General features: G+C 48.8%; 12 non-coding genes and 2 pseudogenes across 12 annotated transcripts; all 14 read right to left on the bottom strand.

Moving 5' to 3' along the window:
- Nucleotides 1–7,495: 7,495 nt before the first annotated feature.
- Nucleotides 7,496–7,658, bottom strand: LOC135026912 (U1 spliceosomal RNA). Its single transcript, XR_010223474.1, has one exon. It is a non-coding gene; the product is annotated as a U1 spliceosomal RNA (small nuclear RNA).
- Nucleotides 7,659–7,810: 152 nt separating this feature from the next.
- Nucleotides 7,811–7,974, bottom strand: LOC135027024 (U1 spliceosomal RNA). Its single transcript, XR_010223566.1, has one exon. It is a non-coding gene; the product is annotated as a U1 spliceosomal RNA (small nuclear RNA).
- A 696-nt stretch (nucleotides 7,975–8,670) lies between these two features.
- LOC135026935 (U1 spliceosomal RNA) lies at nucleotides 8,671–8,812 on the bottom strand (annotated as a pseudogene).
- Nucleotides 8,813–8,964: 152 nt separating this feature from the next.
- LOC135027044 (U1 spliceosomal RNA) lies at nucleotides 8,965–9,128 on the bottom strand. Its single transcript, XR_010223584.1, has one exon. It is a non-coding gene; the product is annotated as a U1 spliceosomal RNA (small nuclear RNA).
- Nucleotides 9,129–9,823: 695 nt separating this feature from the next.
- LOC135026964 (U1 spliceosomal RNA) lies at nucleotides 9,824–9,965 on the bottom strand (annotated as a pseudogene).
- A 152-nt stretch (nucleotides 9,966–10,117) lies between these two features.
- On the bottom strand, nucleotides 10,118–10,281 carry LOC135027042 (U1 spliceosomal RNA). Its single transcript, XR_010223582.1, has one exon. It is a non-coding gene; the product is annotated as a U1 spliceosomal RNA (small nuclear RNA).
- Nucleotides 10,282–10,955: 674 nt separating this feature from the next.
- On the bottom strand, nucleotides 10,956–11,118 carry LOC135026939 (U1 spliceosomal RNA). Its single transcript, XR_010223495.1, has one exon. It is a non-coding gene; the product is annotated as a U1 spliceosomal RNA (small nuclear RNA).
- Nucleotides 11,119–11,269: 151 nt separating this feature from the next.
- On the bottom strand, nucleotides 11,270–11,433 carry LOC135027027 (U1 spliceosomal RNA). Its single transcript, XR_010223568.1, has one exon. It is a non-coding gene; the product is annotated as a U1 spliceosomal RNA (small nuclear RNA).
- A 674-nt stretch (nucleotides 11,434–12,107) lies between these two features.
- Nucleotides 12,108–12,270, bottom strand: LOC135026924 (U1 spliceosomal RNA). The gene has a single exon (XR_010223485.1). It is a non-coding gene; the product is annotated as a U1 spliceosomal RNA (small nuclear RNA).
- A 152-nt stretch (nucleotides 12,271–12,422) lies between these two features.
- On the bottom strand, nucleotides 12,423–12,586 carry LOC135027026 (U1 spliceosomal RNA). The gene has a single exon (XR_010223567.1). It is a non-coding gene; the product is annotated as a U1 spliceosomal RNA (small nuclear RNA).
- A 672-nt stretch (nucleotides 12,587–13,258) lies between these two features.
- Nucleotides 13,259–13,421, bottom strand: LOC135026919 (U1 spliceosomal RNA). Its single transcript, XR_010223480.1, has one exon. It is a non-coding gene; the product is annotated as a U1 spliceosomal RNA (small nuclear RNA).
- Nucleotides 13,422–13,573: 152 nt separating this feature from the next.
- LOC135026901 (U1 spliceosomal RNA) lies at nucleotides 13,574–13,737 on the bottom strand. Its single transcript, XR_010223463.1, has one exon. It is a non-coding gene; the product is annotated as a U1 spliceosomal RNA (small nuclear RNA).
- Nucleotides 13,738–14,411: 674 nt separating this feature from the next.
- LOC135026918 (U1 spliceosomal RNA) lies at nucleotides 14,412–14,574 on the bottom strand. Its single transcript, XR_010223479.1, has one exon. It is a non-coding gene; the product is annotated as a U1 spliceosomal RNA (small nuclear RNA).
- Nucleotides 14,575–14,726: 152 nt separating this feature from the next.
- On the bottom strand, nucleotides 14,727–14,890 carry LOC135026893 (U1 spliceosomal RNA). Its single transcript, XR_010223456.1, has one exon. It is a non-coding gene; the product is annotated as a U1 spliceosomal RNA (small nuclear RNA).
- Nucleotides 14,891–15,161: the final 271 nt, after the last annotated feature.

The raw sequence follows: 15,161 nt of genomic DNA, 5'->3' as shown, positions 1-15,161 counted from the left end.
GCACATGACGCAAAGAAAAAAAGAGGCGCAATGAGGTAGCTGTGTGACTAAGCTCAGCGACCCAAGTGGCCGACACAAACACCTGGCCCATCTAGGAGTGGCACTGCAGTGTCACGCAGGATGGCCCTTCCAAAAAACACTCCCCAAACAGCACATGACGCAAAGAAAAATGAAAGAAAAAAGAGGTGCAAGATGGAATTGTCCTTGGGCCCTCCCACCCACCCTTATGTTGTATAAACAGGACATGCACACTTTAACCAACCCATCATTTCAGTGACAGGGTCTGCCACACGACTGTGACTGAAATGACGGGTTGGTTTGGACCCCCACCAAAAAAGAAGCAATTAATCTCTCCTTGCACAAACTGGCTCTACAGAGGCAAGATGTCCACCTCATCATCATCCTCCGATTCATCACCGTGTACATCCCCCTCCTCACAGATTATCAATTCGTCCCCACTGGAATCTACCATCTCAGCTCCCTGTGTACTTTGTGGAGGCAATTGCTGCTGGTCAATGTCTCCACGGAGCAATTGATTATAATTCATTTTAATGAACATCATCTTCTCCACATTTTCTGGAAGTAACCTCGTACGCCGATTGCTGACAAGGTGAGCGGCGGCACTAAACACTCTTTCGGAGTACTACTTGTGGGAGGGCAACTTAGGTAGAATAAAGCCAGTTTGTGCAAGGGCCTCCAAATTGCCTCTTTTTCCTGCCAGTATACGTACGGACTGTCTGACGTGCCTACTTGGATGCGGTCACTCATATAATCCTCCACCATTCTTTCAATGGTGAGAGAATCATATGCAGTGACAGTAGACGTCATGTCCGTAATCGTTGGCAGGTCCTTCAGTCCGGACCAGATGTCAGCATCAGCAGTCGCTCCAGACTGCCCTGCATCACCGCCAGCGGGTGGACTCGGAATTCTGAGCCTTTTCCTCGCACCCCCAATTGCGGGAGAATGTGAAGGAGGAGCTGTTGACCGATCAAGTTCCACTTGACTTGATAATTTTCTCACCAGCAGGTCTTTGAACCCCTGCAGACTTGTGTCTGCCGGAAAGAGAGATACAACGTAGGTTTTAAATCTAGGATCGAGCACGGTGGCCAAAATGTAGTGCTCTGATTTCAACAGATTGACCACCCGTGAATCCTGGTTAAGCGAATGAAGGGCTCCATCCACAAGTCCCACATGCCTAGCGGAATCGCTCTGTCTTAGCTCCTCCTTCAATGTCTCCAGCTTCTTCTGCAAAAGCCTGATGACGGGAATGACCTGACTCAGGCTGGCAGTGTCTGAACTGACTTCACGTGTGGCAAGTTCAAAAGGTTGCAGAACCTTGCACAACGTTGAAATCATTCTCCACTGCGCTTGAGACAGGTGCATTCCACCTCCTATATCGTGGTTAGATGTATAGGCTTGAATGGCCTTTTGCTGCTCCTCCATCCTCTGAAGCATATAGAGGGTTGAATTCCACCTCGTTACCACTTCTTGCTTCAGATGATGGCAGGGCAGGTTCAGGCGTTTTTGGTGTTGCTCCAGTCTTCTGTACGTGGTGCCTGTACGCCGAAAGTGTCCCGCAATTCTTCTGGCCACCGACAGCATCTCTTGCACACCCCTGTCGTTTTTTAAATAATTCTGCACCACCAAATTCAAGGTATGTGCAAAACATGGGACGTGCTGGAATTTGCCCAGATATAATGCACGCACAATATTGCTGGCGCTGTCCGATGCCACAAATCCACAGGAGAGTCCAATTGGGGTAAGCCATTTTGCGATGATCTTCCTCAGTTGCCGTAAGAGGTTTTCAGCTGTGTGCGTATTCTGGAAAGCGGTGATACAAAGCGTAGCCTGCCTAGGAAAGAGTTGGCGTTTGCGAGATGCTGCTACTGGTGCCGCCGCTGCTGTTCTTGCGGCGGGAGTCAATACATCTACCCAGTGGGCTGTCACAGTCATATAGTCCTGAGTCTGCCCTGCCCCACTTGTCCACATGTCCGTGGTTAAGTGGACATTGGGTACAACTGCATTTTTTAGGACACTGGTGAGTCTTTTTCTGAGGTCTGTGTACATTTTCGGTATCGCCTGCCTAGAGAAATGGAACCTAGATGGTATTTGGTACCGGGGACACAGTACCTCAATCAAGTCTATAGTTGGCTCTGAAGTAATGATGGATACCGGAACCACGTTTCTCACCGCCCAGGATGCCAAGGCCTCAGTTATCCGCTTTGCAGCAGGATGACTGCTGTGATATTTCATCTTCCTTGCAAAGGACTGTTGGACAGTCAATCGCTTGGTGGAAGTAGTAAAAGTGGTCTTACGACTTCCCCTCTGGGATGACCATCGACTCCCAGCAGCAACAACAGCAGCGCCAGCAGCAGTAGGCGTTACACTCAAGGATGCATCGGAGGAATCCCAGGCAGGAGAGAACTCGTCAGAATTGCCAGTGACATGGCCTGCAGGACTATTGGCATTCCTGGGGAAGGAGGAAATTGACACTGAGGGAGTTGGTGGGGTGGTTTGCGTGAGCTTGGTTACAAGAGGAAGGGATTTACTGGTCAGTGGACTGCTTCCGCTGTCGCCTAAAGTTTTTGAACTTGTCACTGACTTATGATGAATGCGCTGCAGGTGACGTATAAGGGAGGATGTTCCGAGGTGGTTAACGTCCTTACCCCTACTTATTACAGCTTGACAAAGGCAACACACGGCTTGACACCTGTTGTTCGCATTTCTGTTGAAATACTTCCACACCGAAGAGCATTTTTTTTTGGTATTTTCACCAGGCATGTCAATGGCCATATTCCTCCCACGGACAACAGGTGTCTCCCCGGGTGCCTGACTTAAACAAACCACCTCACCTCCCCAGCGCCAGCAACACCCATATCCTCCTCATCCTGGTGTACTTCAACACTGACATCTTCAATCTGACTATCAGGAACTGGACTGCGGGTGCTCCTTCCAGCACTTGCAGGGGGTGTGCAAATGGTGGAAGGTGCATGCTCTTCACGTCCAGTGTTGGGAAGGTCAGGCATCGCAACTGACACAATTGGACTCTCCTTGTGGATTTGTGATTTTGAAGAACGCACAGTTCTTTGCTGTGCTTTTGCCAGCTTAAGTCTTTTCATTTTTCTAGCGAGAGGCTGAGTGCTTCCATCCTCATGTGAAGCTGAACCACTAGCCATGAACATAGGCCAGGGCCTCAGCCGTTCCTTGCCACTCCGTGTGGTAAATGGCATATTGGCAAGTTTACGCTTCTCCTCCGACGATTTTTATTTAGATTTTTGAGTCCTTTTTTTACTGATCTTTTGTGTTTTGAATTTTACATGCTCTGTACTATGACATTGGGCATCGGCCTCGGCAGACGACGTTGATGGAATTTCATCGTCTCGGCCATGACTAGTGGCAGCAGCTTCAGCACGAGGTGGAAGTGGATCTTGATCTTTCCCTATTTTTGGAACCTCAACATTTTTGTTCTCCATATTTTAATAGGCACAACTAAAAGGCACCTCAGGTAAACAATGGAGATGGATGGATACTAGTATACTTATGGATGACGAGTGACTGACGACACAGAGGTAGCTACAGCCGTGGACTACCGTACTGCGTCTGCTAGTATAGAGATGATAATTAATGATATAAAAAAAATATATATATAACTACTGTAGGTATATATTATATAATGACGGACCTGGTGGACACTGTCAGCAGACTGCTAAACTACTAGTATGAAGAAGATAGAAAAAAAACTTCACCACAGGTAGGTATACAATTATGGACGAGTGACGACACAGAGGTAGGTACAGCCGTGGACTACCGTACTGCGTCTGCTAGTATAGATAATATACTAAATATATTACTACTGTAGGTATATAATATAATGACGGACCTGGTGGACACTGTCAGCAGACTCCTAAACTACTAGTATGAAGAAGATAGAAAAAAAACCCCACCACAGGTAGGTAGGTATACAATTATGGACGAGCACTGACGACACAGAGATAGCCACAGCCGTGGCCTACCGTACTGCGTCTGCTAGCATAGATAATATACTAAATATATTACTACTGTAGGTATATAATATAATGACGGACCTGGTGGACACTGTCAGCAGACTGCTAAACTACTAGTATGAAGAAGATAGAAAAAAAAAACCCACCACAGGTAGGTATACAATTATGGACGAGTGACGACACAGAGGTAGGTACAGCCGTGGACTACAGTACTGCGTCTGCTAGTATAGATAATATACTAAATATATTACTACTGTAGGTATATAATATAATGACGGACCTGGTGGACACTGTCAGCAGACTCCTAAACTACTAGTATGAAGAAGATAGAAAAAAAAACCCCACCACAGTTAGGTATACAATTATGGACGAGTGACGACACAGAGGTAGGTACAGCCGTGGACTACCGTACTGCGTCTGCTAGTATAGATAATATACTAAATATATTACTACTGTAGGTATATAATATAATGACGGACCTGGTGGACACTGTCAGCAGACTCCTAAACTACTAGTATGAAGAAGATAGAAAAAAAAACCCCACCACAGGTAGGTATACAATTATGGACGAGCACTGACGACACAGAGATAGCCACAGCCGTGGACTACCGTACTGCGTCTGCTAGTATAGATAATATAATAAATATATTACTACTGTAGGTATATAATATAATGATGGACCTGGTGGACACTGTCAGCAGACTCCTAAACTACTAGTATGAAGAAGATAGAAAAAAAAAACCCACCACAGGTAGGTAGGTATACAATTATGGACGAGCACTGACGACACAGAGATAGCCACAGCCGTGGACTACCGTACTGCGTCTGCTAATATAGAGATGATAAAGATGATAGAGATGAAAAAAAAATATAACACTACTGCAGGTAAATATTTATATAATATAATGTATGACGGACCTGCTGGACACTGTCAGCAGAATGCGTTTATAGAATAAAAAAAAAAAACACCACAGGAGTGTTTAACTTTTTCAGGCAGACAATATACTGGTGGTCACACTGGCAGCAAAAGTGTGCACTGTACTCCTGCTATAACTGCTCCCCAGTCTCCCCCACAATTAAGCTGTGTGAGCAGTGAGTACTCAGCACAGTCAGATATACATAGATGATATATCATGCAGCACACTGAGGCTGAGCACATATATGGTATGTGTATCGTTTTTTTTCAGGCAGAGAACGGATTATAAATAATAAAACTGGTGGTCACTATCAGCAAAACTCTGCACTACTGAGTACTCCTGACAAGTTCAACTGCTCCCCAAATTAGTAGTAAATCAAATGTCACTCGTCTCTATCTTCTAATCTAAACGGAGAGGACGCCAGCCACGTCCTCTCCCTATCAATCTCAATGCACGTGTGAAAATGGCGGCGACGCGCGGCTCCTTATATAGAATCCGAGTCTCGTGAGAATCCGACAGCGGGATGATGACGTTCGGGCGCGCTCGGGTTAACCGAGCAAGGCGGGAGGATCCGAGTCTGCTCGGACCCGTGCAAAAAAGGGTGAAGTTCGGGCGGGTTCGGATTCCGAGGAACCGAACCCGCTCATCTCTAATGGCCACCCAGCATGACGCCTCCCTTCTTGACCATGCTGTAATTGCAGTCGCACTGCAGTTCAGCGTGATCATAAAAAATGGTGTAGCCTCCTGCTGGTGCAGACTGTATGTGCGCGCAGGAAGCCGCCACCATTTTTGTGATCACAGCGGCTGAATGTGATGTCATACAGCCGCTGTGACCACGCCCCCTGTGTCTCCTCCATTGCAGACCCCATTTTGAAGCCTTGCCCCCGCACCGCTCCATCCCTGACTTGGAAATGGAGTGTTGCTGACCCCCCTCTCCCCCCCTGCCCCGATTGACAGGCAGAGGCGATCGCATTCTCTGCGGGGTGCCGCAGAAAATGCAGGCACATGCGTATGCTCTTAGCAATTTTTGCAGTTGGATCGCTTATTGTGATTGCAATCCAACCTGAATCAGGCCCTATTACCTATCACAATGCGCTGCGGGCAGTACAAAATTGGTTTAATATAGGAGAAAAACCCCCAGACCTGTGCTCCTTAACTGTACCTGGTGGCTAGTGGAGCGGCTGCCCAGTAATCAGTGTCCACGCCAGTGCGCACACGGTCCACCCCCTACGGCCACGCTCCCCTTCATCAGCGGCCTCGTGATCCGGAAGGGCGGTGTGTGTGTGACTGACCTTAGGAAGAAACCGGAGCCTCCGCTGCAGTGACCCAGCAACCAGGGCACGGGAGTATACAGCGCCGCTGGGAGTGATGAAGCTGCAGTAAAGATGTCTATTAGACCTAGCCTGCTGCAGCCCTTGTAGATTCTCATAAAACAAGTTCTTCTTTTCTTGTCAAAATTAATAGCTAAGAATAGGCTGCCTGAGGCAGGCCCCTGTTAAGTGGCCTGCTACTGAAGGCACCAACTACAAACTGAGCTCCCTGTTCATGGAAGCGGGGTTATAGAGGAGAATGCACTGAGCTTCTTGGGAACAGTCAAAAGCTTTGAGCCGGTTGGTGCCTCAGATCAAGATCCTACTCTACACCCCAATGTGAATCCTTGTGGAGTCCAGTGTACCCCACAGAAGAAATTAATGTGTCACACCCATTGGCAGCAACCTTAGAATAGCTGCTGACGGGCACAATTGAGAAAGGAAGGGGGGGGACACATTTGAATCCAACACATAGATGCAATTCAAATATGTAATTTGTACCTTCCTATTTTAAAATATAATGGATGAACCTCACCCTGTGAGAACAATCTTCATGATCAAGAGATCTCATTTGCAAAATAAGTATGAGTTGGGATAGGGCTGGGGAGGGTGGCTGCTCGGGCAGCCCCTCCCCCGTCAAGTTAAGGAGATTCAACTGAGGAAGCACAAGGGAACTCTCGTCTGGGGACAACAACTGCAGGGAGACCACATCTTTTCAGATGAACATGGGAGGGCGGAAGGCTGCCTAATACTGAAGCACCATCAAATATCAAACCATATGCAACAACTAGTACAAGCATTCCTGGGGGAAGGTCTGCAGAAGACGGATTTGCATACGGTGATGTCATCCAAGCAGTGGGCCAAAGTTGGCTGGAACCCTCATCTGCATATGAAAAGAGAAAAGGGGCATGCAGGGCATGGCGGCCTTTTGCGGTGCTTGGATGACCCTTAGTTCGCATTAAACACCCCCACCCTCCTTTTGTGTGGGGCTCATGTTGGCTCTGCCCCAGCCCCTGAAGCATTCAAGCTGATTTCTTGCAGCAGCTGGGCACTGTAACAGCTCCAGAGCTGCTCTGTAAGGCAACTAAAAGGGTGTGGGCCCTGCAGCACTACCTGTAGTTCGCATTGTGCGTTTGAAGGCACAAAGTAAGCAGACAGGAGGATAAGTCAGGATAGTGCGCAAGGGCATAGAAGGGAGCGGCTCAAGAAAAGAGAAGTGGAAACAGACAGCAAACTAGGCTGGAGAGAGACCTGAGACAAAGAGATCTGAATAATACGAGAGCCGACCAGGGGAAACACAAATTATGCAGTCAAGTTTCCCACATTTGGGGAAATCGCAGGGGCAGCACACCCAGAGTGCAATGGGTGAGCCTTGCCCTGGGAGAAGCACCTTCATGATCATAGTATCTCACCTGGCAGGTAAGTAGGAGTTGGGCTAGAGCTGGGGAGGGTCGCTGCTCGGGTACCCCCCTGTAAAGTGAAGGAGATCCAACTGAGGCAGCACAAGGGAACTCTCGAAAGAAGAACAAGGCTAGAGGAAAATCTGAGACAAAGAAATCTGACTTTTACCAGAGCTGACCAGAGGAAAGCACAAACACAGTCCCCCACTACCACAAATAATGCAGTAAAGTTTCCCACATTTGGGGAAATCACAGGGGTCAGCATACCCAAAATGCAATGAATGAACCTCACCCTGGGAGAACAATCTTCATGACCATGGTATCTCCTATGCAAAATAAGTATGATTTGGAATAGGGCTGGGGAGGGCCGCTGCTCATGCACATCTCTGTCAAGTAAAGGAGATTCGACTGAGGCAGCACAAGGGAACTCTCATCTGGGGACAACAACTGCAGGGAGAACACATATTTTCAGATGAACATGGGAGGGCAGAAGGCTTGCATAATACTGAAGCACCCCCAAACAACAAACCAAATGCAACAACTAGTGCAAGCATTCCTGGGGGAAGTTCTGCAGAAGACGGATTTGCATACTTTGATGTCATCCAAGCAGTGGGTCAAAGTTGGCTTCAACCCTCATCTGCATATGAAAAGAGAAAAGGGGCGTGCAGGGCATGGCGGCCTTTTGCGGTGCTTGGATGACCCCTAGTTCGCATTAAACACCTCCACCCTCCTTTGGTGTGGGGCTCATGTTGGCCATGCCCCATCCCCTGAAGCATTCAAGCTGATTTCTTGCAGCAGCTGGGCACTGTAACAGCTCCAGAGCTGCTCTGTAAGGCAAGTAAAAGGGTGTGGGCCCTGCAGCACTACCTGTAGTTTGCATTGTACATTGGAAGGCACAAAGTAAGCAGACGGGAGCAGAAGTCAGGATAGTGCACAAGGGTATAGAAGGGAGGGGCTCAAGAAAAAAGAAGTGGAAACAGACAGCAAACTAGGCTGGAGAGAGACCTGAGACAAAGAGATCTGAATTATATGAGAGCCGACCAGGGGAAACACAAATTATGCAGTCAAGTTTCCCACATTTGGGGAAATCGCAGGGGCAGCACACCCAGAGTGCAATGGGTGAGCCTTGCCCTGGGAGAAGCACCTTCATGATCATAGTATCTCACCTGGCAGGTAAGTAGGAGTTGGGCTAGAGCTGGGGAGGGTCGCTGCTCGGGCACCCCCCTGTCAAGTGAAGGAGATCCAACTGAGGCAGCACAAGGGAACTCTTGAAAGAAGAACAAGGCTAGAGGAAGATCTGAAACAAAGAAATCTGACTTTTACCAGAGCTGACCAGAGGAAAACACAAACACAGTCCCCCACTACCACAAATAAAGCAGTCGAGTTTCCCACATTTGGGGAAATCACAGGGGTCAGCATACCCAGAATGCAATGAATGAACCTCACCCTGGGAGAATAATCTTCATGACCATGGTATCTCCTATGCAAAATAAGTATGATTTGGGATAGGGCTGGGGAGGGCCGCTGCTCAGGCACATCTCTGTCAAGTAAAGGAGATTCAAATGAGGCAGCACAAGGGAACTCTCATCTGGGGACAACAACTGCAGGGAGAACATATATTTTCAGATGAACATGGGAGGGCAGAAGGCTGCCTAATACTGAAGCACCCCCAAACAACAAACCAAATGCAACAACTAGTGCAAGCAATCCTGGGGGAAGGCCTGCCGCAGATGGATTTGCATATGGTGATGTCATCCAAGCAGTGGGTCAAAGTTGGCTTCAACCCTCGTCTGCATATGAAAACAGAAAAGGGGCGTGCAGGGCATGGTGGCCTTTTGCGGCGCTTGTCTGACCCCTAGTTTGCATTAAACACCTCCACCCTCCTTCGGTGTGGGGCTCATGTTGGCTATGCCCCAGCCCCTGAAGCATTCAAGCTGATTTCTTGCAGCAGCTGGGCACTGTAACAGCTCCAGAGCTGCTCTGTAAGGCAAGTAAAAGGGTGTGGGCCCTGCAGCACTACCTGTAGTTTGCATTGTGCATTGGAAGGCACAAAGTAAGCAGACGGGAGGAGAAGTCAGGATAGTGCACAAGGGTATAGATGGGAGGGGCTCAAGAAAAAAGAAGTGGAAACAGACAGCAAACTAGGCTGGAGAGAGACCTGAGACAAAGAGATCTAAATTATACGAGAGCCGACCAGGGGAAACACAAATTATGCAGTCAAGTTTCCCACATTTCGGGAAATCGCAGGGGCAGCACACCCAGAGTGCAATGGGTGGGCCTTGCCCTGGGAGAAGCACCTTCATGATCATAGTATCTCACCTGGCAGGTAAGTAGGAGTTGGGCTAGAGCTGGGGAGGGTCGCTGCTCGGGCACCCCCCTGTCAAGTGAAGGAGATCCAACTGAGGCAGCACAAGGGAACTCTCGAAAGAAGAACAAGGCTAGAGGAAGATCTGAAACAAAGAAATCTGACTTTTACCAGAGCTGACCAGAGGAAAACACAAACACAGTCCCCCACTACCACAAATAAAGCAGTCGAGTTTCCCACATTTGGGGAAATCACAGAGGTCAGCATACCCAGAATGCAATGAATGAACCTCACCCTGGGAGAACAATCTTCATGACCATGGTATCTCCTATGCAAAATAAGTATGATTTGGAATAGGGCTGGGGAGGGCCGCTGCTCATGCACATCTCTGTCAAGTAAAGGAGATTCAACTGAGGCAGCACAAGGGAACTCTCATCTGGGGACAACAACTGCAGGGAGAACACATATTTTCAGATGAACATTGGAGGGCAGAAGGCTGCCTAATACTGAAGCACCCCCAAACAACAAACCAAATGCAACAACTAGTACAAGCATTCCTGGGGGAAGTTCTGCAGAAGACGGATTTGCATATGGTGATGTCATCCAAGCAGTGGGTCAAAGTTGGCTTCAACCCTCATCTGCATATGAAAAGAGAAAAGGGGCGTGCAGGGCATGGCGGCCTTTTGCGGTGCTTGGATGACCCCTTTTTCGCATTAAACACCCCCACCCTCCTTTGGTGTGGGGCTCATGTTGGCCATGCCCCATCCCCTGAAGCATTCAAGATGATTTCTTGCAGCAGCTGGGCACTGTAACAGCTCCAGAGCTGCTCTGTAAGGCAAGTAAAAGGGTGTGGGCCCTGCTGCACTACCTGTAGTTTGCATTGTGCATTGGAAGGCACAAAGTAAGCAGACGGGAGGAGAAGTCAGGATAGTGCGCAAGGGCATAGAAGGGAGCGGCTCAAGAAAAGAGAAGTGGAACCAGACAGCAAACTAGGCTGAAGAGAGACCTGAGACAAAGAGATCTGAATTATACGAGAGCCGACCAGGGGAAACACAAATTATGCAGTCAAGTTTCCCACATTTAGGGAAAACGCAGGAGCAGCACACCCAGAGTGCAATGGGTGAGCCTTGCCCTGGGAGAAGCACCTACATGATCATAGTATCTCACCTGCCAGGTAAGTAGAAGTTGGGCTAGAGCTGGGGAGGGTCGCTGCTCGGGTACCCCCCTGTCAAGTGAAGGAGATCCAACTGAGGCAGCACAAGGGACTCTCGAAAGAAGAACAAGGCTAGAGGAAGATCTGAGACAAAGAAATCTGACTTTTACCAGAGCTGACCAGAGGAAAGCACAAACACAGTCCGCTACTACCACAAATAATGCAGTCGAGTTTCCCACATTTGGGGAAATCACAGGGGTCAGCATACCCTGAATGCAATGAATGAACCTCACCCTGGGAGAACAATCTTCATGACCATGGTATCTCCTATGCAAAATAAGTATGATTTGGGATAGGGCTGGGGAGGGCCGCTGCTCAGGCACATCTCTGTCAAGTAAAGGAGATTCAACTGAGGCAGCACAAGGGAACTCTCATCTGGGGACAACAACTGCAGGGAGAACACATATTTTCAGAAGAACATGGGAGGGCAGAAGGCTGCCTAATACTGAAGCACCCCCAAACAACAAACCAAATGCAACAACTAGTGCAAGCATTCCTGGGGGAAGGCCTGCAGCAGATGGATTTGCATATGGTGATGTCATCCAAGCAGTGGGTCAAAGTTGGCTTCAACCCTCGTCTGCATATGAAAAGAGAAAAGGGGCGTGCAGGGCATGGCGGCCTTTTGCGGCGCTTGGATGACCCCTAGTTCGCATTAAACACCTCCACCCTCCTTCGGTGTGGGGCTCATGTTGGCTATGCCCCAGCCCCTGAAGCATTCAAGCTGATTTCTTGCAGCATCTGGGCACTGTAACAGCTCCAGAGCTGCTCTGTAAGGCAAGTAAAAGGGTGTGGGCCCTGCAGCACTACCTGTAGTTCGCATTGTGCTTTGGAAGGCACAAAGTAAGCAGAGAGGAGGAGAAGTCAGGATAGTGCGCAAGGGCATAGAAGAGAGCGGCTCAAGAAAAGAGAAGTGGAAACAGACAGCAAACTAGGCTGGAGAGAGACCTGAGACAAAGAGATCTGAATTATACGAGAGCCGACCAGGGGAAACACAAATTATGCAGTCAAGTTTCCCACATTTGGGGAAATCGCAGGAGCAGCACACCCAGAGTGCAATGGGTGAGCCTTGCCCTGGGAGAAGCACCTTCATGATCATAGTATCTCACCTGGCAGGTAAGTAGGATTTGGGCTAGAGCTGGGGAGGGTCGCTGCTCGGGTACCCCCCTGTCAAGTGAAGGAGATCCAACTGAGGCAGCACAAGGGAACTCTCGAAAGAAGAACAAGGCTAGAGTAAAATATGAGACAAAGAAATCTGACTTTTACCAGAGCTGACCAGAGGAAAGCACAAACACAGTCCCCCACTACCACAAATAATGCAGTCAAGTTTCCCACATTTGGGGAAATCACAGGGGTCAGCATACCCAAAATGCAATGAATGAACCTCACCCTGAGAGAACAATCTTCATGACCATGGTATCTCCTATGCAAAATAAGTATGATGGAATAGGGCTGGGGAGGGCCGCTGCTCATGCACATCTCTGTCAAGTAAAGGAGATTCAACTGAGGCAGCACAAGGGAACTCTCATCTGGGGACAACAACTGCAGGGAGAACACATATTTTTAGATGAACATGGGAGGGCAGAAGGCTGCCTAATACTGAAGCACCCCCAAACAACAAACCAAATGCAACAACTAGTGCAAGCATTCCTGGGGGAAGTTCTGCAGAAGACGGATTTGCATACGGTGATGTCATCCAAGCAGTTGGTCAAAGTTGGCTTCAACCCTCATCTGCATATGAAAAGAGAAAAGGGGCGTGCAGGGCATGGCGGCCTTTTGCGGTGCTTGGATGACCCCTAGTTTGCATTAAACACCTCCACCCTCCTTTGGTGTGGGGCTCATGTTGGCCATGCCCCATCCCCTGAAGCATTCAAGCAGATTTCTTGCAGCAGCTGGGCACTGTAACAGCTCCAGAGCTGCTCTGTAAGGCAAGTAAAAGGGTGTGGGCCCTGCAGTACTACCTGTAGTTTGCATTGTGCATTGGAAGGCACAAAGTAAGCAGACGGGAGGAGAAGTCAGGATAGTGCACAAGGGTATAGAAGGGAGCGGCTGAAGAAAAGAGAAGTGGAAACAGACAGCAAACTAGGCTGTAGAGAGATCTGAGACAAAGAGATCTGAATTATACGAGAGCCGACCAGGGGAAACACAAATTATGCAGTCAAGTTTCCCACATTTGGGGAAATCGCAGGGGCAGCACACCCAGAGTGCAATGGGTGAGCCTTGCCCTGGGAGAAGCACCTTCATGATCATAGTATCTCACCTGGCAGGTAAGTAGGAGTTGGGCTAGAGCTGGGGAGGGTCGCTGCTCGGGCACCCCCCTGTTAAGTGAAGGAGATCCAACTGAGGCAGCACAAGTGAACTCTCGAAAGAAGAACAAGGCTAAAGGAAAATCTGAGACAAAGAAATCTGACTTTTACCAGAGCTGACCAGAAGAAATCACAAACACAGCCTCCCACTACCACAAATAATGCAGTCAAGTTTCCCACATTTGGGGAAATCACAGGGGTCAGCATACCCAAAATGCAATGAATGAACCTCACCCTGGGAGAAAAATCTTCATGACCATGGTATCTCCTATGCAAAATAAGTATGATTTGGAATAGGGCTGGGGAGGGCCGCTGCTCATGCACATCTCTATCAAGTAAAGGAGATTCAACTGAGGCAGCACAAGGGAACTCTCATCTGGGGACAACAACTGCAGGGAGAACACATATTTTCAGATGAACATGGGAGGGCAGAAGGCTGCCTAATACTGAAGCACCCCCAAACAACAAACCAAATGCAACAACTAGTGCAAGCATTCCTGGGGGAAGGCCTGCCGCAGATGGATTTGCATATGGTGATGTCATCCAAGCAGTGGGTCAAAGTTGGCTTCAACCCTCGTCTGCATATGAAAAGAGAAAAGGGGCGTGCAGGGCATGGTGGCCTTTTGCGGCGCTTGGCTGACCCCTAGTTTGCATTAAACACCTCCACCCTCCTTTGGTGTGGGGCTCATGTTGGCTATGCCCCAGCCCCTGAAGCATTCAAGCTGATTTCTTGCAGCAGCTGGGCACTGTAACAGCTCCAGAGCTGCTCTGTAAGGCAAGTAAAAGGGTGTGGGCCCTGCAGCACTACCTGTAGTTCGCATTGTGCGTTGGAAGGCACAAAGTAAGCAGACAGGAGGAGAAGTCAGGATAGTGCGCAAGGGCATAGAAGGGAGCGGCTCAAGAAAAGAGAAGTGGAAACAGACAGCAAACTAGGCTGGAGAGAGACCTGAGACAAAGAGATCTGAATTATACGAGAGCCGACCAGGGGAAACACAAATTATGCAGTCAAGTTTCCCACATTTGGGGAAATCGCAGGGGCAGCACACCCAGAGTGCAATGGGTGAGCCTTGCCCTGGGAGAAGCACCTTCATGATCATAGTATCTCACCTGGCAGGTAAGTAGGAGTTGGGCTAGAGCTGGGGAGGGTCTCTGCTCGGGCACCCCCCTGTCAAGTGAAGGAGATCCAACTGAGGCAGCACAAGGGAACTCTCGAAAGAAGAACAAGGCTAGAGGAAGATCTGAAACAAAGAAATCTGACTTTTACCAGAGCTGACCAGAGGAAAACACAAACACAGTCCCCCACTACCACAAATAAAGCAGTCAAGTTTCCCACATTTGGGGAAATCACAGGGGTCAGCATACCCAGAATGCAATGAATGAACCTCACCCTGGGAGAATAATCTTCATGACCATGGTATCTCCTATGCAAAATAAGTATGATTTGGGATAGAGCTGGGGAGGGCCGCTGCTCAGGCACATCTCTGTCAAGTTAAGGAGATTCAACTGAGGCAGCACAAGGGAACTCTCATCTGGGGACAACAACTGCAGGGAGAACACATATTTTCAGATGAACATGGGAGGGCAGAAGGCTGCCTAATACTGAAGCACCCCCAAACAACAAACCAAATGCAACAACTAGTGCAAGCATTCCTGGGGGAAGGCCTGCCGCAGATGGATTTGCATATGGTGATGTCATCCAAGCAGTGGGT

This window comes from Pseudophryne corroboree, unplaced genomic scaffold (assembly GCF_028390025.1).
Source record: "Pseudophryne corroboree isolate aPseCor3 unplaced genomic scaffold, aPseCor3.hap2 scaffold_451, whole genome shotgun sequence".
NCBI classification, from domain to species: Eukaryota; Metazoa; Chordata; class Amphibia; order Anura; family Myobatrachidae; genus Pseudophryne; species Pseudophryne corroboree.
This window is presented reverse-complemented; position numbering and strand designations above follow the sequence as displayed.